Source organism: Arctopsyche grandis, chromosome 9, assembly GCF_051622035.1.
Source record: "Arctopsyche grandis isolate Sample6627 chromosome 9, ASM5162203v2, whole genome shotgun sequence".
NCBI classification, from domain to species: Eukaryota; Metazoa; Arthropoda; class Insecta; order Trichoptera; family Hydropsychidae; genus Arctopsyche; species Arctopsyche grandis.
This window is the reverse complement of record NC_135363.1, coordinates 20,766,293-20,791,322: the sequence shown is the minus strand read 5'-3', so window position 1 is coordinate 20,791,322 and position 25,030 is coordinate 20,766,293. Positions and strand designations below refer to the sequence as shown.

The 25,030-nt window shown below is 36.3% G+C and overlaps 1 protein-coding gene across 3 annotated transcripts in view; it reads left to right on the top strand.

Annotated features, from left to right (window-relative positions):
- Positions 1-25,030, top strand: part of Sobp (Sine oculis-binding protein) — a 59,562-nt gene that overhangs the window by 2,860 nt on the left and 31,672 nt on the right. The window contains exon 1 of one of the 3 annotated variants that reach the window (XM_077438351.1): positions 11,088-11,294. The exons of the other annotated variants lie outside the window; for them this stretch is intronic. The gene's annotated coding sequence lies outside the window, so the exon portion shown is untranslated. Of the gene's footprint in view, positions 1-11,087; positions 11,295-25,030 lie in introns of those variants that run through there. 3 annotated transcript variants of the gene reach the window in all.

Below are 25,030 nucleotides of genomic sequence, written 5' to 3'. Positions count from 1 at the left end.
ACTTTAATATTAAAATTTGCTGCTTATATAAAGGATTTTTGATATACAGCTAAATTTCACTTAATTTATGTCGAATATCTTAGAATGGATGGCTTTTCAATCTAGTTTTTACAAGCCTGTTCTATACACTCTATTTAGTCTAATACTGAATCGCTAACGATTCAGTATTTTTTCCTACAAATTTCCGATCGTTTTGAAACTTTTTACTTAATCTATATACATACATATGTACATACGTAGTAGAGTTGCCAAATATTCGAATTTGAATATTGTATATCGAATAGTAAGCTTTGAATTATTTAGATGAAGTTTTGGAAGGTCAAGATATTATTGAAATTTTAAAAGAATCCTAATCTGGTACATCAAATTGCTGTAAATCGTAAATTAAAAATAAGTTCATATAAAAAAATATTCGAATACACAGATTTGCAGTACGTAGCAACAATAGATGACGTTTTGTGTTCGTGAGAAAATTCTATCTCGAGATTTTTACTGAATATTTTGATACTCAGATTTAAGAAAATTTGATTTTGGTGCAGTTGTTAAAAATATTTGGATTTTTCAAAAAAAATTGTTATTGAACGTTATCATTGCCCCCAATTTTTATTTTATTTTAAATTTTATGTTTTACTTTTTGTTATTTTATTATTGGTAACAAATTAAGTGACCAGATTTTTTTCAATAAATGGTTAGTAACATCCACAAAAAATTTGTTACAATAATAAAATAGTGTTATAGCATACTAATTTGAGCAGGCAAAAATTTGAATGGGCCTTTTTTTAATGAGTGGTCAGTAACTTTTAGAAATTTTCTGTGATAATACACCGTATAGATAATAATAAAGGTTAGTAAACCTCTTATTGTTTTAATTATTTTTTGACAAAAAGAAAATAGTCAAGTAGTGACCAATAATATATGTATATTACTTACCTCTTTTACTAACCAAAGCCTACGAAGTTACTGACCAAATAAATACAGGCCAATTTTATTATTTATATAAGTTGTTAAAAATCTAAGGATCCAAAATTCCTTCTGAAGTGCGCATAATTTAAAAATAATATATTAAATAAGAAATTTATATGTAATTATTTCTATCTATAGCATTTTTTTGTATCTTAAATAATTTATTGAATAGTAATTGATTTGAAACACAATAACGATATGCAAAAACAATTGAAACATAATAGTTGATATAAATGAAAATTAAAATAAACCTTATTACAGTTATTTATACGACATACCAACAATATTCTTTGGTTTAATGAAAGTTATATTAATTTGTATGTATTTAGCCAAAATTTACAATTTATATCATTTTTATGAACACGCCTTTTTATTAATTTCGAGTATAAAGGTTGCCAAACTCGAGTCACACGATATTTCAAAATTTACCGATTTAAATTAAGTCGATGTAATCTGCCAACTATGTATGTATGCATGTGTATAATATAACCAACGTTTGACCTGCAAACAAATTCCAATTCCGGCCGATTCCCAAGTTTTGTTTCGATGGATAAATTCCACGATTCCTACATATGTATATGTATTTATAACCAGGTGGATATTTGTAGGACCGAAACATCGATTTGTAATGATTTTGCACATATCGAGGTATAATTTCATCTCGTCCCGCGATGGATATGTACACAGTCTGAAATAAGTCGGATATAAATAGTGTCGGGCGGTTGGATTCGAGAGCAAAGGGGCTGCTCGCCGTACACAAAAACAGAGGATATTTTCGAGTGTATGCATGTATGTATGTATATATGCACATGCATATATCAAACGAACTTAAAAATACGTGGAATGCGCTTCGGTGTCCTGTTACAGCTCTTTGGCTGTTGTTGGACTCGGAACTGAACTCACAAAAATCCTCACAAAAGTGGATTCCACCAATGAAGATTATACGTATTGACAGTGGCGGATTTACGCACAGGCGGGGGAGGTACTCGCCTCAGGGCCCTCGTTTGGATGGGGGCCCTAAAAGAACCCTAGCATTTTTGATGAATTGTTTAAGTTTTTCTATACTAATCCAATACGACATCATGAAGTTGAATGCGAATTGAAGGCGCCGACACAATTAATCGTACGGCACGGCTTGCCTAGGTAGACTTCAGCTGTTTAAAAGGTACACATATACATATGTAGTATCGCTCAGTGGTTGCGTTTATGTTTAGCACCAAGAGATTATTGGGTTTGATCCCGGGTTAATCTTTAATACTGCTGGTTAGACTTGGATATTTGTGACTCCAAGTCGATTTTTTCTTATTAGAGTTTGCTAATTTTATCTGATCATTGTTGAAACGGTTCCTCAAATTGGAAAAACAAATAAAATCATCCTACCTGCTGTCACAAATTTTCTGAATGTAATGTATGTACAATTTGTAAAAAAAATATGTATAAGTCTAAATCCATAGATGTCTCAATGGATTAATTAATTGTCCTTAATAATTATGTGCGTGGTAGACATCATCCTTTTATGGTTGTACCTCCTGCTCGTACTGTTCTTTTTCGAATGGCTCCTATTCCAAGAGCTATTCGACTTCTTAATGAAATCATTACTGCTGAGTCTGAATGCGATATTTTCCACCTATTCGTCTGGTAGTCTGCGCTCATCATTGTTTTCATGATTGATTGTGATTTATGAATGGAATTTTGATTTACTCTCTTCCATTTGGGCATCACAGAGATGTGTTGTATTTGCAGTTGGTTCTTATTTATTGGAACTGGCTGTAGTTGCAAGGCATTCCTTATGTTATATTTTATATTTGATATTTTTACGTTATCTGCTATTATTAACTGCTTCTGTTTGTTTATTATTATGTATAAATGTATTTTTGTCTGTACCTACATATGTTTATATTTCTTTTTCTTTCTCTTTTTTCTTTTATTAGACATTCCCTTCTTTGTTGTTTTTAATAATTTGTAATTATTATTATTATCCGCTATTATATAGCGTATTATTTTTACTTCATCTATGTACGTATTAACAATAGATGAAGTTTTGTGATCATGCGAAAATTTGAACTCGAGATTTTGACTGATTCGAACTCAGAATCGATTACTGATCACGTTTTAATGATCTAGAAAAAAATGTGTGTGTGTGTGTCTGTGTGTTTTGGCGATTTTTTGAACACTGTTAGTCCTATCGAACCGAAACTTAGTATCAGTTACTGAAATTCTTATCGAAACGACGTAAATTTTTTTCAAATTTTTAAGTTGTCCGGAAATGGTACCGCCGCTTTGTTTGTAATTAATTTTCTAGGAAGGCGCATTTGGGTCTTGTCAAGCCTTCTTGGTATATACATATCTATGTAAAATAAAATAAAATAAAATGAAATGTATGTATGTATGAAATTCTCAGCCTCAGATTTCTTGTTCGGAAACGACACGAAGTGTGTGGATACTAATAACGTTGTGTATGGCGAGCGTTCGAAATCCATTGATGTATCTTACTCAATATTAACCAATTGCTTCTGATTTTATTGGATGACAAAAGAAGTATAAATCTAATTCGGTAGGAAGAATCCGCGTCGTGGGATAAGTGAGGTGCGATCACATTAACCGGCGCCGAGAGCGTGTCTTTGTTTTATTTTTGTGATCGATAAAACGTGAAAATTATTTCTGGCGCACTCGCCCACCGCATCGCGCCGCTATTTCTTCCTGTTTGTAAACACTTCCTATTTCTGGAACTGGGGCCCACGTGGTCGAATTTTCCACGCGCGAGGTGAAAATTTTCGGAAAATTTGTGACCGGTCGCGTGAAGTTGCATCGTCTACATTTCTCTCCCCAACCCCTCTCCGCATATTGCAATTATAGTGGAACATTAGTCATGGCGTGTTGCTAGTCTGCCAAAAAAAAATAATTGGCTAAATTCGAAAGAAAAGGGTTAAAACTGTAATTAAACGCCGTCACGCGATTCCTAACGCTAATCACGCTAAAAGCTCTGAAGGCGAAAGCTCTTCGGAAACCCACCATTTCATAAGAATATAATTTCATCGATGTACCCATATTTTTGCATAATAGAACTAACCCACATGAGTAATTTTTTAACAACATAAATATATAAAACTTTTTTTGTAAAATACGCATCAGCATGGCTCGGTGGTTCGGCTTTTGCCTAGCGCCGAGAGGCTCCGGGTTCGATCCCGTAAGTTGACCTCGATTGAAAAGAATTTATTCTGAGTATATCTGTAATGCTGCTGGTCAGACTTGGATATTTGTGACTCCAGGTCAATCGTTTCCTATCAGAGTTGGCCGATTTTTCTGATTTCATTGTTGAAATGGTTCCTCGATTAAATTGGGTAATAACCTACTATGCCACCATTGAGTATGATTAATGTACAATAAAATTTATTAATTTCTCGAGCTTTCAGTGTCTCGTAATTCAGCGACTTGTGTAATAAAAAATGGTGCATTGTTTTTAATTGGCCAGAAAGGTGCATTGAGGTTTAAACACCTGTTAGGCCTTCCTGGTAAATAATAAAAAATAAAAAAGTGACTTATAAATTTTAGCACAGTCTTTAAGAGTTACAATATTGCCAAAATATCAGAATGAGAACGATAATTTTTAGTTTTTAGAATCCATCCCCTATTTTGACATTCCCATTTGAATTCTACACAATTCCGCCTCATTGAATTTAATTTGCAACAATCATATCTACTTTCTGTGATTAATCATCTTTTATTACATTTTGTTTACAACTTATTAATGGTGCTGTATATTTGAAACGATTAAACCTGAATAAATTTATATACCGACTTTATTTAACTCGATAATTATACACATTTATGGCTACCTTAAATGTTTTCCGCAATAACAGTTAGCACGTTAGCATCCGAGTATTTTTTTTTCACATTAGAGGGGTGATTTAATCGAGATCATAATCAGTGGCTTTCACAGGTGCTAAACTTTTGTATGTAGTACTTGGAATGTTTCAAAAATTGCACTTTCGAAAGTACATATACGGGTGAAATGCAATTGCACATCGCTGCAGCTGTCGTCGTTGTAAATTTATGCAGCGTAATTTGGGGGCAATTTGTCTATTGCAAAACTACCCCTACTTATTGTGCAAATTGCAACGTTTCAGAAGCGTACAATAAATAATATTTTCGCTCGTACTCGTCGCGATGCTATCTATCTCGCTGAAAATCACCGCAATTTCAGCATACTTTTCAAGCATTTCCTCTGAAACTATTGCCTCGGGAATTGGGTAAGTACGTTGCTAATATATTCAATTGCATAATGTCACTTTTAGCCATGGAAATGGGATGTGGCAATTTCGTATAAGCATCGCTGTATTTTTACCATACATTTGTATGGGATTTTGTTTAAAAAAATTGGTCAGTACGTACGCCACAGAAATTTTGTTTTTTCTTTATCAAAGATGTTTTTTCCGATTTTACTAAAATTTCGCATACGTTATCGCTTTTTTGGTACGCTTTGTCGAATTGCAGATGTCGCAACATTACACCTGCGATTTTGTTCTGAAAGTATGCATTTTTTATATACAGATTGAACTTTGAGGATCATTTTACACGTATTTTTTTTAACCAAGTAAATCGGAACCATTTTAAATTTGGTTTAATTAACTATTATAATTATAAAATCGCATTTTTGTACACCATTCATATTGTTTTTAATTCAAATAATTTAAAACAAAATAAAATATATTATTTTCATAATACGATCTTTTGTTTGCTGTTTTTTCAACAGTTTTTCATTTCGCGTTAAATTTACTATTTGGACCTGTCGTTTGTTGTGAAGGTTCGTTATTTCTTATTTTATTATATGGTTATAATTAACCGGAATTGATTAATAGTGAATTTAACATTACAATAATAAAAATTCATACACACGTATGTTTGTTTATATATTAAGAACCATTGTACTAAGTGTATACATTCGTTACAAAATTCATATTAATTTATAATTTCACTGGTAACAAATGCATTACATCAACTTTATAACAATTATGTTACTTTATCTACATTTTGATTTTTAAATGCTTTTTATTATTACTAAATTATGTTCACAATACATCTTATATCTATTTTAATAGCTACTGATCTACTGATCATTTTCTATTTTAAAATTTAATTTAATTTTGTTAGTAATCATAGTTATATTATTCTAATGTTAATGCACAGCATAAAAGAACAAAAACCTATTTACAATTCTTACTTTATCTACATACATATGTATATACGCGGTCTCCGTGACGAGCCGGATTGTTAAATTACAGAAAACGCAAATATCGGAAGGCAAAGATCGAAAATCGAAAGATCTTAAGTCGAAAGATCAAAAATAGGGTGCATGGTAAACGGTACATACTCACGTACATACTCACTTAATTTGCGCGAGCAGGATACAACAGGAACAAGAGGAACAGGCTTTTCCTCCCGTATTAATGTGCGCGCGCAGAATACGGGAGGAAAAGCCTGTTCCTCTTGTTCCTGTTGTACCCTGCTCGCGCAAATTAAGTGAGTATGTACTGTTTACCATGCACCCTTTTTTTTGATCTTTCAACTTAAGATCTTTCGATTTTCGATCTTTGCCTTCCGATATTTGTGTTTTCTGTAATTTAACATTCTGGCTCGTCACGTAGACCTGTATATACGAAGTATCGGCAGCTAGACTACTTGATAGCTTTGAAATCAAATCACATCGTTCGTTAATTTTCACATCTCATAAGCAAATATCCAGAAATATAAAAATTTATAATTCAACATAATGTACATTTTTTTGTCTACACTATAATTTCAAAATTAATCACAGTACAAGTTTTACTACTAGTGTTTTACTTTATTTACTAGTGTTTTTACCCGGCTTCGCTCGGTATTTGTAATATAAACAGCATAAACATGGCGAAACTAATAGTAAATATTCATTTGTTTTTTAATTAAATTTATTTGAATGGAAAAAAATTTTTCGACGTTCCCAACCAAAAATACTTACAAACATACATATACAAAGTCTCTTTCGAAATTATATATTAGATTTATTATAATTTTGACATAGTGACATTACAGAGTAGTTCCAAGTAATCACTATGGCTAAACAAAGAAAGTATACAATACATATACAGATGAAAATTAAATAAAACATGATTAAAAACAAAATTAGCATAAATAAAATATAAATATAATAATAGAACATGTTACGATCTCAAATTTATTACCATTCACAGCTGCATGAAGGCCTCTCCAACACGCTTCCATTCGTCTGTTTTGCGCAACTCTCATCCATCTCACCCCACACGTTTAGTTTTAAATTTCATCCACCCATCTTTCATGCAGCCTTCCTTTTACCTTTTGACAATCTCTCGGGTACCATTCGAGCACTTCTTTCGTCCACCTGTTCGATATTTCGTTAATTTCTCGAGTTTTCAGTGTCTCGTAATTTATCGATTTATGAAATAAAAATGCTGCATTGTTTGTAATTGGCCAGGAAGGCGCATTGGGGTTTACCTGTTAGGTCTTCCTGGTATATATGTATGTATGTCTATAATCTAATCTATAATTTGGAAAGAGACTTTGTATGTATCCTTGGTCGTCGTTTTCGTCGTTTTCGTCGTCGTCGTCCGTAGATCGGTGACGTCATCGAACACGTGATTCGATTTTTTTTTTTTCGATCCATGGGCGCCGATTTGTTTTTTTCGTTTCAATGGATTCACCCCCGCGGGGGCGCAAGGCGAGTAGCTTCATGGGGCCCCGCCAGGGGCGCCACAAGGGGCGCAGCCCCGTGGGGCCAAGCCTCATGGGGCGCAGCCCCATGGGGCTCAAAAGGGGGCGCCACAAGGGGCGCAGCCCCGTGGGGCCCCGAAGGGGGCCCGGGGGGCCCAGCCTCATGGGGCGCAGCCCCATGGGGCTCAAAAGGGGGCGCCACAAGGGACGCAGCCCCGTGGGGCCCCGAAGGGGGCCCGGGGGGCCCAGCCTCATGGGGCGCAGCCCCATGGGGCTCAAAAGGGGGCGCCACAAGGGGCGCAGCCCCGTGGGGCCAAGCCTCATGGGGCGCAGCCCCATGGGGCTCAAAAGGGGGCGCCACAAGGGGCGCAGCCCCGTGGGGCCCCGAAGGGGGCCCGGGGGGCCCAGCCTCATGGGGCGCAGCCCCATGGGGCTCAAAAGGGGGCGCCACAAGGGACGCAGCCCCGTGGGGCCCCGAAGGGGGCCCGGGGGGCCCAGCCTCATGGGGCGCAGCCCCATGGGGCTCAAAAGGGGGCGCCACAAGGGGCGCAGCCCCGTGGGGCCCCAGGGGGGCCCAGCCTCATGGGGCGCAGCCCCATGGGGCTCAAAAGGGGGCGCCACATGGGGCGCAGCCCCGTGGGGCCCCGAAGGGGGCCCGGGGGGCCCAGCCTCATGGGGCGCAAGCCCTAATAGGCATTAACTAAGGGGGGCGAAGCCCTAGACGGCAATTAATCATGGGGGCGCGGAGGGGCGAAGCCCTAAAAGGCAACTGATCATGGGGGCGAAGCCTTAGACGGCATTTAATCATGGGGGCGCGGAGGGGCGAAGCCCTAAAAGGCATTAACTAAGGGGGGCGAAGCCCTAAACGGCAATTAATCTTGGGGGCGCGGGGGGCGAAGCCCTAAAAGGCATTAACTAGGGGGGGCGAAGCCCTAGACGGCATTTAATCATGGGGGTGCGGAGGGGCGAAGCCCTAAAAGGCATTAACTAAGGGGGGCGAAGCCCGAAACGGCAATTAATCTTGGGGGCGCGGGGGGCGAAGCCCTAAAAGGCATTAACTAAGGGGGGCGAAGCCCTAGACGGCTTTGAATCATGGGGGCGCGGAGGGGCGAAGCCCTAAAAGGCAACTGATCATGGGGGCGAAGCCCTAAACGGCAATTGCTCATGGGGCGTGGAGGGGCGAAGCCCTAGAAGGCAAAGGCTCAGGGGGGTGCCGAGGGCGAAGCCCTAGAAGGCAAAAAAAAAAAGATTTTTTTTTTGATTTTTTTAAATTTTTTTTTTGATTTTTTTTTTATTTTTTTTTAGATTTTTTTTTTGATTTTTTTTTAATTTTTTTTTTAATTTTTTTTTTTAATTTTTTAATTTTTTTTTTTTTTTAATTAAATTAGCTTAGTCATGTTTAAGCGGTTTATATTATAAACACTGAGCGAAGCCGGGTAATACAGCTAGTCTAATCTATAATTTGGAAAGAGACTTTGTATGTATCCTTGGTCGTCGTTTTCGTCGTCGTCGTCCGTAGATCGGTGACGTCATCGAACACGTGATTCGATTTTTTTTTTTTCGATCCATGGGCGCCGATTTGTTTTTTTCGTTTCAATGGATTCACCCCCGCGGGGGCGCAAGGCGAGTAGCTTCATGGGGCCCCGCCAGGGGCGCCACAAGGGGCGCAGCCCCGTGGGGCCCCAGCCTCATGGGGCGCAGCCCCATGGGGCTCAAAAGGGGGCGCCACAAGGGGCGCAGCCCCGTGGGGCCCCGAAGGGGGCCCGGGGGGCCCAGCCTCATGGGGCACAGCCCCATGGGGCTCAAAAGGGGGCGCCCAGCCTCATGGGGCTCAAAAGGGGGCGCCACAAGGGGCGCAGCCCCGTGGGGCCCCGGGGGGCCCAGCCTCATGGGGCGCAGCCCCATGGGGCTCAAAAGGGGGCGCCACAAGGGACGCAGCCCCGTGGGGCCCCGAAGGGGGCCCGGGGGGCCCAGCCTCATGGGGCGCAGCCCCATGGGGCTCAAAAGGGGGCGCCACAAGGGGCGCAGCCCCGTGGGGCCCCGGGGGGGCCCAGCCTCATGGGGCGCAGCCCCATGGGGCTCAAAAGGGGGCGCCACATGGGGCGCAGCCCCATGGGGCTCAAAAGGGGGCGCCACAAGGGGCGCAGCCCCGTGGGGCCCCGAATGGGGGCCCGGGGGGCCCAGCCTCATGGGGCGCAGCCCCATGGGGCTCAAAAGGGGGCGCCACAAGGGGCGCAGCCCCGTGGGGCCCCGAATGGGGGCCTGGGGGGCCCAGCCTCATGGGGCGCAGCCCCATGGGGCTCAAAAGGGGGCGCCACAAGGGGCGCAGCCCCGTGGGGCCCCGGAGGGGGCCCGGGGGGCCCAGCCTCATGGGGCGCAAGCCCTAATAGGCATTAACTAAGGGGGGCGAAGCCCTAGACGGCAATTAATCATGGGGGCGCGGAGGGGCGAAGCCCTAAAAGGCAACTGATCATGGGGGCGAAGCCTTAGACGGCATTTAATCGTGAGGGCGCGGAGGGGCGAAGCCCTAAAAGGCATTAACTAAGGGGGGCGAAGCCCTAAACGGCAATTAATCTTGGGGGCGCGGGGGGCGAAGCCCTAAAAGGCATTAACTAGGGGGGGCGAAGCCCTAGACGGCATTTAATCATGGGGGTGCGGAGAGGCGAAGCCCTAAAAGGCATTAACTAAGGGGGGCGAAGCCCGAAACGGCAATTAATCTTGGGGGCGCGGGGGGCGAAGCCCTAAAAGGCATTAACTAAGGGGGGCGAAGCCCTAGACGGCTTTGAATCATGGGGGCGCGGAGGGGCGAAGCCCTAAAAGGCAACTGATCATGGGGGCGAAGCCCTAAACGGCAATTGCTCATGGGGCGTGGAGGGGCGAAGCCCTAGAAGGCAAAGGCTCAGGGGGGTGCCGAGGGCGAAGCCCTAGAAGGCAAAAAAAAAAATTTTTTTTTTGATTTTTTTAAATTTTTTTTTTGATTTTTTTTTTATTTTTTTTTTTTGATTTTTTTTTTATTTTTTTTTAATATTTTTTTTTTTATTTTTTTTTTAAATTTTTAAATTTTTTTTTTTTTTTTAATTAAATTAGCTTAGTCATGTTTAAGCGGTTTATATTATAAACACTGAGCGAAGCCGGGTAATACAGCTAGTAAAAAATAAAAATTTCCTTTTCTTTGCTACCATGGGATATATGTATATATGTACATACATACATACATACATACATATACATACATACATATATTATCACATTAACTGTACATATTCTATAGGCATATACGGCATATACGATTTCCATGTGAGTGTTGATCCCAAATTTAATTAACCTATTCTCATATTATTATTATTAATATTAATAATTCATATATTAATATTAATAATTCACTATCCCGGCAGGTATACAGTGTCAGCGTACACATCGAACGTGTCAAATTACAATATATGTGCGCAATTAAATCACTTGCAAATTCGGCAAACAATCATTAAATACATCTATTCGATATGTGCAGATAATTATAATAATATGTACATATGTACATACATACATATGTTGGTCATTCGTGAAGTTGCTTCCGTGGTCTTCGCTCGTGTTGTTTGACAATTGATCGGGTGAGTTTACGGCCGCGATATATCGTATTGATTTCATGAATATATTTTTGTAATGCTATTCCGAATGAAACGCGATTAATTGTAAGGCGATATCCGTCGTTATGTGTAACACGTGTTTGTATGTTAAAACAGGCGTTAAACGAACGTCGTTGTTCCGCTCGTTGCCCCAGAACGGCTGGTCACCCGATGCGTGACGCATGTTACGCGCATTCATAAACTGCACTCACTTCATCGATGACACATAGTTTCCTATATTTTCATCTACATATGTACTGTTTTGCCAGTGATTGCGTATAGATGTGAAACTCGAGCATTGAGGGCCAAAATGTTGCACAGAATCAAAATGCACTCAAGTATATAACGCTGTATGCTTGGCATAATGAGGAACCGGAATACGTGAGTGAGAAGTAAGACAAGGGTATTAGATATATATACATACATAGTGAAACGAGTGAAAAATTTTAAATGTAAACGGGCGGGTCACGTAACTTGGAGAATGGTCGAAAGTTGGATAAAATAAGTTTTCAAATGGTACCCGAGACAGTGTAAAAGGTCACAAGGAAGATGGTAATTTAGAAAAATGTTTGGGGTGGAAGAAAACGGAAGCGTATTGGAAAGTATTTCATCTAGCAGTGGATGGTGAATGGCTGTAAATGATAATGATGATGATACATACATATGTATGTATGTATACATACATGTGCTGATAATAATTACAATATCACTTCGATAGATCGAATGGTAATTAATTCTCCCAACGATAAGTCGTTTTTTCGATAATTTGTACTATACATATGTGCAACGTGTGCAATTCACACGGGCGGTATAATTCTAGGCACAGCCTCTCTTAAACTTTTACCAAGAAATACCCTCGGTTGCTTTAAATTTTTATCAAATGTAAAACACCACATTTCTGATCATTGTTGAGTCACGGTTGACCATATATTTTTACCTGTTTTACGTTAGTCTATTATATGTTGTGCTCAACTATTTACATATTAATGCGAGACCATTTTCGAATGTAGACACTACTATTATGTAAGAAATGAATGTAGATACTATCATTTTATTTTTAAGAAATTACTCCGAAAATTACGACTCGTTGAAAACTTCCAAGGGTTTCTTACGTCAGTTCCATTTGATCTTGCATCAAGTGTTATCGAAAGATTATTTAGAAATATAATTATTAATCAACATAATTAAATAAAATCCGGAAATTATTAAAATAATTATTTTAAAGATATAGCTGGGCTGTAGTTCTAAAATAAAAAAATATAATAACAAAAAGGTAATATTTAAATAAATATATTTTAATCTGCAGTCTAATTAATTTACAAAAGTACAATTCATGAAATAGTAGATTGAGAGGGGTGCAAAATACAATTTTGTTATTCGTTGAAATAATTTTCACTTGTTATATTTCATAAATTTTATTGGGACCACCTTGGGGTTGACCTGTGTACATATATACATACATATAAAAGTTGTGGGCTTTCTTTTATTTAAAGAAAGCCACGAGGAAATATTGCTTGATCGATGGAAGCAGGTTATAAAAGTTGATGGAAGCTAGTTTTCTGAAATAAAAAAAAATTCTGCATGTATAAAATGATTTTAATTACTTTTCGGTACGTTGAAACGACTTTACGTGTTCTCTAATGGATTTGATTTCTCTTTTAGAGTTTTCAATAAGCATTTCATCGAGTGATGGTGACAATATTTGTTTATATGTACATATGTATTTTTTTTATATTTAAATGCACTATAGCAGGCTTGGGCATACTTTTGGAATGAAGGGTCGCATTAGGAATTAAAAATGAACGTCGGGCTGCAAGTAAAATACTATTTATTATTTACTGTCATGAAAAAAAATTTCAACATAAAAAAATAAGTGATCCTCTAATAAAATTCACAAAAATTCGAATCCGGCCACAGTTTTCCCAGACCTGCACTGTAGCCATTCCTTCTTTAAGATTGAATGATATGAATATATCAATATATTCAGCATAAAATGTGAAAGCGTCATTATTTAGAATTAAGGATGTTTCATATTAAAATTACATCAAGGAATTGCCCATTTTTATTGCTAATATCTTAATAAAGTAATTATTATTATATTTTATTAAAAAATAAGCAAAATAATATTGAAAAAAATTAACTATTTGCGCCCTATCCCAATTTTTTTACAGCTAAGAGTCAATTACACGGATTATACCTGTTGCACCTATAGATATGTGTGTATATGTATAGCTTCTCTTGGTTCATACATTCGTATTATTTTAGTGTATTATATACAATATATTTATAAATATACATACATACATATGTAATTATGTACTGTATACCTCGATTATTCTTCAATTAATGATATTCTTATGAAATGAAAATCCTTCGATCGTTTTATATTTATTTTTATATATTCCGTAAACATTATAACAATACATTATGTATTTATCAAATTGTACTATTATTAGCACGATGAAGTTTTATTTGGATAATATCGATAACTGTCGCGCATTTGGATAATGGGATCGCGTGCTAAGCTTAAAAGATAATATTTGTGGGAGACTAATTGTTGAGCTCTTATGAGCTTTGTAAAGTGCGTATGTAAATAAACACAAAGGAATAAGTTTATAATTACACAGTTGTTTAAAACCAATTAAAATCTTTCAGGCTCATATGTACAGTGGTGTGCTATAAGATACTCATTTGAAATATCGTCCGAGTTAAAGTTTTTAAGACTGGTGAGACTTTTTATTTATACGTGTAAAATTGCAATAATTAAATATATAAAACAATAGGGCTTAATATGAAAGTTCAAAAAATCCATTTAAATGTATGGTTATTCTATGTAATACTGTTACGTTCTTGTATAATGTTGAAATTTACAGGATTATCTACATAATTGGTGTAAGCTTCGTTAGATGTGATCGCCAGAGTGAAAAGGTTAATTATAATATACTAGTTGTTTTACCCGGCTTCGCTCAGTATTTTTAATATAAATTGACTTGTTTTCAATGTTCCCAACCAAAAATACTAAATTACATACAAAGTCTCTTTCAAAATTATATATTATAGATGTGGGTATCGATATACATATATATGTGCATGCATACATACTTATCTAATATATAATTTTGAAAGAGACTTTGTATGTAAGGTTAAATTTAATAAAAAAACAAATGAATATATTCAAATAAATTTAAATAAAATAAAAATATTCAAATAAATTTAATAAAACGTTTATTATTAGATTAGCCATGTTTAAGCGGTTTATATTACAAATACTGAGCGAAGCCGGGTAAAACCACTAGTAGTATACATACATAGTATGTACGTATGTATGTATATCTTCGTTAGTGTTATTCGGTTTCATATTAATTGCACTCGCACAAGCATTACAAATAAATTATTATAAATTAAATATGAAAGTATAATGTACTTACACACATACTATGTGTGTTTTGTAAATTAAATAACGTATATACATACATATGTATGTACATACACATCATTCTTGCAGTTTACAAAACGTCAGTCTCGAACAAAATGTTCCCAGTTTGATACTCGATACGCTCGCGTATGAAAGTATCGCGTTTCAATATAACTGCGAGGCATTTCTGTAAGTTCAAATAATAGTCCGTATATTATACACAAAAAATAAATAAGCTAAACTTACAATTAATGAAACGAATTACGAACGTATCATATGTTAAGCAATAAATTTTTACCAAAGAAATAAATTTTTAATTTTCCATTCATTATAACTCATATGTATGATTAATGATAAATTTTGCATTTTTGAATCACACTTTATATAATCTATGTATGTATGTATATAAGATATAAACTATTGTGTGTTAGCTACGGAGTTTGAGTTAAGGGTGCTGGCTTGATAATCCGGGAGTACACTACACCGCATAATGGGGAGGTACCCGCCCAAATGATCGTGAAAAGCTTATCGTGTTTCAGGAGCGGGAGGCTTTCACTTGATACAGGCGGTCCGGTCCGGTGAGCTTTTTTCAGACCCCCGAAGAGGTGGAGGGTGGTCGGACGAGGAGATAAGAGGAGGACGATACGGGGAGGGAGATGCTCTGAGCCGGGTCCCGCAGCTCGCAAAACCCGATACGGTTACCGGCCGGTCCGAAACGAATAGAGGTCCTATTATGAAAGGCGATATGGCGAGGGGCCACCCTCAGCGCGGCCCATTAATTAGTAGCCGAACCTCGGCTGGACCTAAGATTTGAAATAAAATACACGCAGTTTACAAATAGTACGCCCCCGCAAGTGGGCCACCGTGGTTCAGGCCACGTTTTGTGGGGCTTGGCCTTGCGTAATCGAATATGCGTAGCCTTTAACTTGGGGCCGCACGAGGTCCGAGGAAAAATTTTGGGACGAGCCCTTAATTAAATCGGTCAGGCGATAGTACTGAAGATCGTGCAGAAATTTCGACTTTTTTTTGTCTGTCTCTCGTTTGAAAGTTTGGCTTACGTTTAATTAATACGGTTAAAATCGGGAAGTTGATACGTTGATCAATACGTTCTTCTGGTTCGGGGCTGCAGGCTGTCGATGAGCAGGAATTTTTTTCCATTTAGTATTTCTGTCGACAGCGGAAATATTATTCTATACGTTTATAATAAGGATAGTCTATTTTTTGAAGAATAAACAACTGTATGTATGTATATTGTTGATACTACTATTGATTGTTCTATTTACGAATGTTTGCTCACCCGTATTTCACGGATTTTGATTTTTCCGGTAAGTGGAGGTGAGCCACTTAAAATGGAACGATCTTTGTTAAATTTGATGTTTATGTACGAAAAATATTAATGTGCAAATACTGTTTATTTGGAAGACCTCTATCTATTTTTTTTAATCCTTCAAATGATAATGTATGTATTACCGTCTTAGTTTTTATTTTGGTCGTTAATGAACATGCTAAATACATAGTTTATTCATACATGAACCAATTTGGCTAGTTATAGTGTATATTGTTATAGTCGAAGTGTATTTTCATTTGTAATATATTCCAATTGTCGTTTTACATAGGTCATTCATATTCGAATGCAATTCAACTTTACAAGCGCAAATACATATATATATATATATATATATATATATATATATATATATATATATATATATTACAACTGAAAATACACTTCAAATTAAACTGTAGTTGGTACCAGGTTAGATAGAATATATTCCAACTAGTCAAGATATATAACAACTGGAATATACACTGCAACTGTAACATATAAAATAACAAATAGACAAACTAACTAGTTTGTTCATGCACGATAAAGTATTCTCAATCGTTTGTCCCATCCTCGATATACATACATACATATGTATGAATGCAATATTTTTATATATAAGTGGAAACGGGAATTATAGCAACATTGAAAGAGGGATTCCATAGGATTTCTAATTTCAAATACATACTTGGAGTTTTAGCATCTCAAATCTTTTCATGTTTCATATTTTATTTTTAAAACGTTTTATGGTGACTCTATTTGAAGATAAACTAACACCAATAAAAAAAATAGTTCGGTTATGAACAAACCAGAATGTTCACGAACGAACCGAAGTGAACACTTGGACTTGAACATATACAAAAGTGTTTATGATTTGAATCTATGTAGATTCTTCTAGTTGGTTAAAGAAGTCATTTCATCGTAAACTTTATATTGTCTTCTTACTCAGTTTGTTGGTGCGAGTCAATGGAAAAATTAAGTTGACGATTGAACGCTTTTAAATTTAAATTTTGCACAAAAATGGCCAATTGCTCGATACATTTAGGTTTGTCTTTCTGTTTTCAATGTACTAAAAAAGTAGAAATGGAATTTTTCGAGCTCTCGCGTGGGAAAAGTTGGCAGCTCGGCATACAATAATTGAAGCACTGATCCAGTCATAGTTATGTTGACAGTTGATTGAAGTACAAAATTAGTGACACGATATTACGACACGTGCAGAAAATACTCTGTTTTTTATAAATAGCGTCGACTGCTCCTGAAACATAACAGTTTGTTGCCAAACCGAATCGAAAACACTCCACCGCTTAAGCGTTGAGTAATACTCGCGTAAAGAATGATTCATTTGCGGTTGATTTTTCCCCTGGGTGGTTTCGTTTGATCGGTGTCGGTTTCGGAGATGCGCTCTTTCTGAAATCTCGGTCGTCTTTCAGTCGACTTTTCAGATATTTGGTCGAATTCGACCGCTTACATCCTTGGATCAAGCTATCCGGCTACTGAAATAGCCGAGACCGAAATATGCCTGGGCCTGTCGACTTAGCCGCTCTCCGGTAAGACGATATTTCGATACGTCGTTATTGGCCAAAATGTTTTGTACGAAAAGCAACCAATAAATCATCGGTCATTTCAAGTATCATTCTATGGTGTCGTTGTGGTTTGGTGAGCAGCTTTGAGATGCGTTCACGTTGATTGCATGGATCATGCCGCGTTGCACAATGGGTGACCGAATTAGACGACCTTGTGACGAAAGGATTTGTCATTGTTGTGGGGTGGAAATAGCCCAGTGCGGTGCCACCGAACTCTCTTGCTTGTCAAAATTTGAGGAAAGTCTTAAGATGCGTTTCTAAGAGCTTTGCGTGACTAAAAAAAATGTTTTTAAAATTATTAGTTTTTGGATGATGCTATTAATGTCACTCTCGAACAGGGTTGCCAGATTTCCAAATTCACAGATCGGGACATTCACTATTTCGAACGATCAAAAACAAAAACAGAAGTTTAAGAATTAATGAAGAAATTAAGAAAAAAATATTTTTAATTTAATTACAATGTATATAAATAAGTACATACATGCATATGTATACAAATATGTATATACATAGAAGATATCGTATAAAAAATAATCACTTAATCACAGTTAATAAAATATATTGGACACAATTACAGGAATTAGTTTTTGTTTTAAATGCAAAAAAATATGCAATCATAACAAATTTTATTAAAACTTGTTTCAAAATATGTTCGTCAGCTTTCAAAATATTTCAATGGAATGTCGAATTGAGAGGATGTGAGCCACAATTTTTTACAAATTCTTGCAAGCGTAATGATCTTTAAAACATATTATACATTTCTCACACACTGTTTTTTTCTCGTTTGCTTCAGTAAAAAAATGTTTAATAAACAAACATCTTCGTATAGAAGGTCAACGTTTCAAATAATATTAAATAATTTTTTTAATTCTTCAATTGAAGAAAATTCCATTTTAATGTTTGGTTTAAGGGCAAGACTTTAATGAATTGAAATTTGTTATTTTTGAAGTCAAACCACTTCTATTTAAATGGTTTTTCGGGATTTTCAGAGGCAATGCGGGACTCAGGATTTGTCTGTTGAACTCGGGACAGTCCCGCTCAAATAGGGACGTCTGGCAACCCTGCTCTCGAATCACTTCGTCTATTTTCTACATTATGTATATGTATAAGTAGATACATATTTATATATACATACGTTTGTCTGGCATATGGTTAAGCGTACTCACTTGTTCCTCTTTCAATTTCTTCTCGTCACAATATAAATGTATATGTTATAAATATTTACATAATGCATGTCATCATTATCATAATTCACAGCCATTTGCTATCCATTGCTGGATGAAGACCCACCCCTCCAACACGCTTCAATTTGTCTCTGTTTTGAGCAACTTTAATCCATCTCATCCCACATATTTTTCTGATTACATCCATCCATCTCACCAGTGGCCTTAATTATACCCTTTTACATTTTCTCATGTGTCATTCGAGCACTTTTTTAAACAATTCTACAGCTTGAACCACTAAATTCGGTATACGATCTTCGTATCAAATTTTTAGCTAGTATTTTAGATATAAATAAAATGTGGATGATTATTTTTAATTTTTTTTCATGGTTCAAACTTTTTACAAGTGGCGTATTTTCTCCACCCAAAAACTCGTACTGCAAAATTTAAGATTTTAGGATCATTAAAACAGTTTCAATCTACATATATAAATGCAATTTTTCTCTAAGGTGACCATTTTTTCCAAAATTCAAAACCAGGACAATTTTTTCCAAAAACATATTTCTAAATACTTCAATTATTTAATACGAGGATTAAAGAATCATGGATGCACATTTGACCATGGCATCCATGATTCTTGGAATCATGGATGCCATGAATCATGGATGCACATGAATATTCTTATAAAATTCTATACAAGACTGGTTAAAATTATACTGATTGAGTGATTAGCAAACATTTAATTTCGTTTTATCACTTGACTACACATCTATTGTTTATCAAAGTAAAAAATCCGTCAGCTGTTGCATTTGTTCCTGATAAACGGAAACAACATTTGACTAATTTTCCAATATTTTTGTACGAGACATAATTTTCGGTGAAGAATTTGTACATTAATTCATCTATTAGATACAAAATTTTATTACACAAGAAAGTGTGCTGGTTTCATCTCACGACATACCAGGACAAATACCCAAAAAACCATAACTGTCCTGTTAAAATCAGTACGAATGATCACCTTACTCTATGTATATGTATTATAAGTACAATATGACTGATTAAAATATGCAAATTGTATGTACATATACATATGTCGTATTGTCGAACAGCTTATTATTACAGATGGGGTTGTTCACGTTCATCTACTTTGTAAAATCATAATCATAAACAAAATCACCTAAATAGCAACAAAAGAGGATATAGAATCACTTTTCAAACTTGAACTCGAGAACTTCGAGTCGTCGAATTTCACCAGCGAACCGTTCAAAAATCAAAACGTCAAACCTTTAGATATGTATATATGTACAAACCCATCCACGTATTGTACACACATAAATACATGTAATAATACATGTGCAATCTTCGGTTTCACACAGGTATCGCGGTGTAGCTGGCAGCAGCTCGACAATAAAACACGAATTCATCCCGAGGCGAAGGTGTTCCATTACAGCCCGGCTATCAAATGTCACGAAACACATCCAAAAACGTGTGATATAGAATGTACATATATGTATGTGTAATATGTTTGTGTGTGTGTGTGTATGTTTGTGCACATGTCCAGGAACATCCATTATTGTGTGTGTTTCAACTTATGTTGATATACATATAAGTAAATTATCACTGACGCTGGGTGGTATCGCACATCAGACGAAAAGTTCAAATTTTAAATAAAATAAAAAAAGAGAAAAGGTCGAGCTTTTGGGATGATGCCGAACGTGCGACGGGGTTTTTAGTTTTCGGTGTCGTATGGCTGAAAGATTAGAAGTGTTGTATTTATCTACGTATGTATATACATATGTATGTGTTTTATTATTTTTAATTGGATTTTTTTTATCTTATGCTTCATGCATAGTATTAGTGGGAGGTTTTTGTATAATGTAATGAATTTTCCAGGAAAATTCTTAGATTGTTTTATATACATATTTGAACTGTTAGAGGTTTCATTATATAATATAATAAAAGTTTCATTCATTATATACATAATATTATATATTATTTTTACTATTTAACGTTGCTGTTTTGATATGTGCTTATTATCTAAAGGTTATCTACATTTTGATTTTTAAATGCTTTTTATTATTACGAAATTATGTTCACAATACATCTTATATCTATTTTAATAGCTACTGATCTACTGATCATTTTCTATTTTACAATTTAATTTAATTTGGTTAGTAATCATAGTATTATATTATTCTAATGTTAATCTACAGCATAATAGGAAAAGAGCTCAAAAACCTATTTACAATCCAAAGGTTATCTACATACATATGTATGTATGTATGTAATTTAAGGTGACCATTTTACATGATTGTAAAATGATGTGATAAAACCAGGACATTTTTTCAAAAGAATATTTCTAAATACTCGATTTATTAAAAACGTTAATGAGCATTAGAGTATCATGGATGTACATTTTGAAATAAAAAAAAATCGATTTCAATATTTATAAACAGCCTATCCCAACGATTCTGCCAGGAAAGATTTACACGTCACCTTAATGTGCATATGTACATGTATCTACATATATGAAGTGCTGCTAATTGTTTGTTGATCATATTTTATTTTATTTTTACATACCTCCTTTACGTTTCACATGGCTTTCTTGTCAGTGGTCATTTTTATTACATACGTTATATGTACATATGTGCCATGACTTGAAATACCCAAAGGCGACACATACTTTGTACATATATAAGTACTAATAATTTTTCAAACATAACAGTACATAAGCAGCAGTATGGCTCAATGGTAGCTTGTATGTTTAGCACCAAGTGATAAGTGGGTTCGATCCGCTATACTGTACGTTAGATTTGGGGGTATTTGTGATTGCAAATCGATCGTTTCTTATCAGAGTTTGCCAATTTTATCTGATCATTGTTGAAACGGTTGCTCAAAATTGGCAAAAAACATCTTTCCTGTTGTCACAAATCTTCTGTATTTATAGTATGTACAATTTCTAAAAATTATGTACAAATCTAAAATCAATAGATGTCTCAATGGATTAATTAATTGTTATTTCGTGTTCTTCAGCTTCTGGAAATACAGTCATTTTATGTAATAATAAAATGCTGCATTTTTTGTAATTAATTGTCCAGGAAGGCGCATTGGGGTCTTTCTGTCAAGCCTTCCTGGTATATATCGATGTAAAAAAATAAAAAATAAAACAATAATACAAATAAAGAAATATTTGGAAAATCAAAAAATTTTTGATCCACAGCAAATTTGCGAGAAATTCACGATGTAGGTAGCTTTTTTATAATATTCAACAAATTCGAGATGCTAATGCGGGCGATTAATTGAAGATACACAAATTAAATTGAACCCATGAAATTTTAGTGAGAAATTGTTTCATATATATAATAGTATATGTGCATACACTTACAAAAATAGTTCCTACGTTTGCAAGTGTATGTACATATACTATTAAGATTATTTACGAATCACTTGTATTATAAATTATTTATTAAGACGTATGTACATACATACATACATACATACGTACATACATATTAAGACAGTGAAACGACGCGACGCGATAGGTCGATGGCAGTTCTTCGCATTTTAATCATCATCATCGCTTTGATCTATTTTCGATTTTCACTCATTAAAACCCAACAATGAATTTACTTTGATTGTGACAACTAATTTTCAGGAAAATAAATATCTTTGTTGAATGTACTGTTATTATAAATCTATTTGATTATGATAGGCTTTTGGCTGTCACCAAATGCTCCTGTATGAAAGTGACAACGCTTTACGACTGGGATGAATTTAGGCAAAATTTACGACGCTTTCTCTCATGCAAAGGCGACATGCCAAAGCGCTTGAATTATATCATCTTAAACACTCATCATCGCATCTCGGCGTTTGTCCGATGATTCCTCGGACCGATCAATTTGGCAGATTCGCTGCCGGTCGTGAGCCGGGTGTATGTTACGCCATTAGCAGCCAGCCAATATATGTATGTATGTACATATAAATATGTCTGCATGTTTATATATGTATATGTATGTATGATTGCATGTGTATAAAGATGTCGGTATCTGATTACGGGCGAGCGGTGTCGTATTGCTAGAGGGCGAGCACTCGCAGCGCGCCGCTAAAGCTGCCGTCAGATCCGGTTGCCAACAGCCCCGATATACAACCCTATCGAGGATATACCCCGCCAAACCAACCCGGAGAGCTTCGATGTCTTATCTATCGACTATCTCGCTGGAATGCTTGGTTTCGTTGAAATAGCAGAAATTTTTAGCACCTGTTGATCCATCGCTCTGCTGTCCACTAAAGGTTAAGTTCACTTCACTTCACTAGTCTGTCGCTAGTATAGAAGTCTTCATCTCTTGGATCATTTTATTAAAATGAAAAAAAATGTTGATTTGAACAAGCAAGCACTTAACTTTTTATACGTGGCGTGCCGTCATTCGACAAGGGCAGTGGTTCTTAGTCTTTTCAGTGAGCCGCACCCCTTTGAATTTGAAAATATGCTCCCGCACTCCCCCTTGAAAAATAAGTTTTGGAATCTTTAATTTAAAAAAATACATTTATTGTATGCTTTTTTTCTTATATGCCACTTGATATGACGCTGCTAACAAGGGCTTTTGAATTGTTGCGCCTCATAATTTTGTGATTGTACCAATGGCATCAAATCGAGCCTTCCTTGACTTCAAGATGTTCCGACTATGACCTGCACCGTCACCACCATGCACATTGTTGAAATGTTCTAACAACTTTGATGGTTTAAGATTGGAGTTTGAAAACATCTTGGAACATAAGACGCATTCAGGTCGTTGCGTACCATTTTTTTCTGTTGTACAAGTGAGTCCGTAACCAACATAATCGTCTCAACATAGGCGTTTTTTTCACATGGCGGGGCTTACTACGGTCAAATAATAATTAGAAAGAACCTATAAAATGATAATAATATGTACTTTGCGAGAAAAATTCTTACGTTTGTGTGAACATTATATCCTATTCGGGCTTTAATCACTGAACAATTAAGTATGTATTTGTTTCTGCTTTATGTAAAATGGTAGATAATGTTTGCAATCCAACTTTCGTGTGTATACACATGCTAGTCTCAAGAAATTTTTTGATATATATCTATCTATCTATCTATAGTTTTTTGCTATCTGCCACTGTCGCAAAAACAATTGTAAACAGTATACCAATGGATACGACGGTGTGCAAAATCTGAGAAAACTCTCGTTATTATTTGTGAGAAATGTGGAGAGAGCTTGACGCGATATCCTGCCATAAATTATATTATTTTAGTTAGAGCTATCCAAGCGCTTTCGTCAAGAAAAAAATTGACCTCCCGGACTGCCTGATATGTCTTCTCGCACCCCATGGGGTGCGCGTATCTCTAGTTAAGAACCACTGGACTAGGAGGACTATGCTAGTCACCTAAAATGTTTCACCACAAATAAAAAAATATCATCAATTCAATTATAATAAATTCAAATCGTTGTTCGTATAGATATTGTTCATTATAGTAACATTATATTTAATTTACTGCTAAATATTTCTCGAAATGAAGAAAAGTGGACTTATACCACTTTTAAATATAATAAAAATAATCATCATCTACAGCCACTCATCATGCACTGCTGGATGAAGGCCTTCCCAATACGCTTCTATTCGACCCTGCTTTGCACAACTCCCATACATCACAACCCACACATTTCCCTAATTTCGTCTACCCATCGTCCCTGCGGCCTTCCTTTTACCCTTTTAAATTCTCTCGGATACTATTCTAGCACTTTTTTGTCGACCTTTCATCCATTCTTCTAGCCACGTGGTCCACCCACTGTCATTTCAATCTCTTTACTCTATCCACTATGTCCAATACCCTTGTCAAACTTCTCACCCACGTATTCCGCTTTATGCAAAGCATACAGCGTTCCATACTTATTTGAGTGTATTTGACTTTTTGCAGCATCTTTGCGTTCAATGTCCAAGTTTCACATCCATACGTCATTTTTGCCATACTGGCAAAACGTATTGATAGAAGATCTTTTTATTCAGTAAGAATAGCTTTTTTGATTTAAAAACAACATTCATTCGTTCAAATGCACTCCATTGTAATTTCATACGCCTCTTTATTTCTTCTTCTTTGCAACCGGATATGTCTATTATTTGATCTATTTGTAAATAATTATTTACTACTTCTACAGGTTTATCATCTAACGAGATGCTATCAGGCATGCAATAACTATTGAAAATTTGTTTGGTTT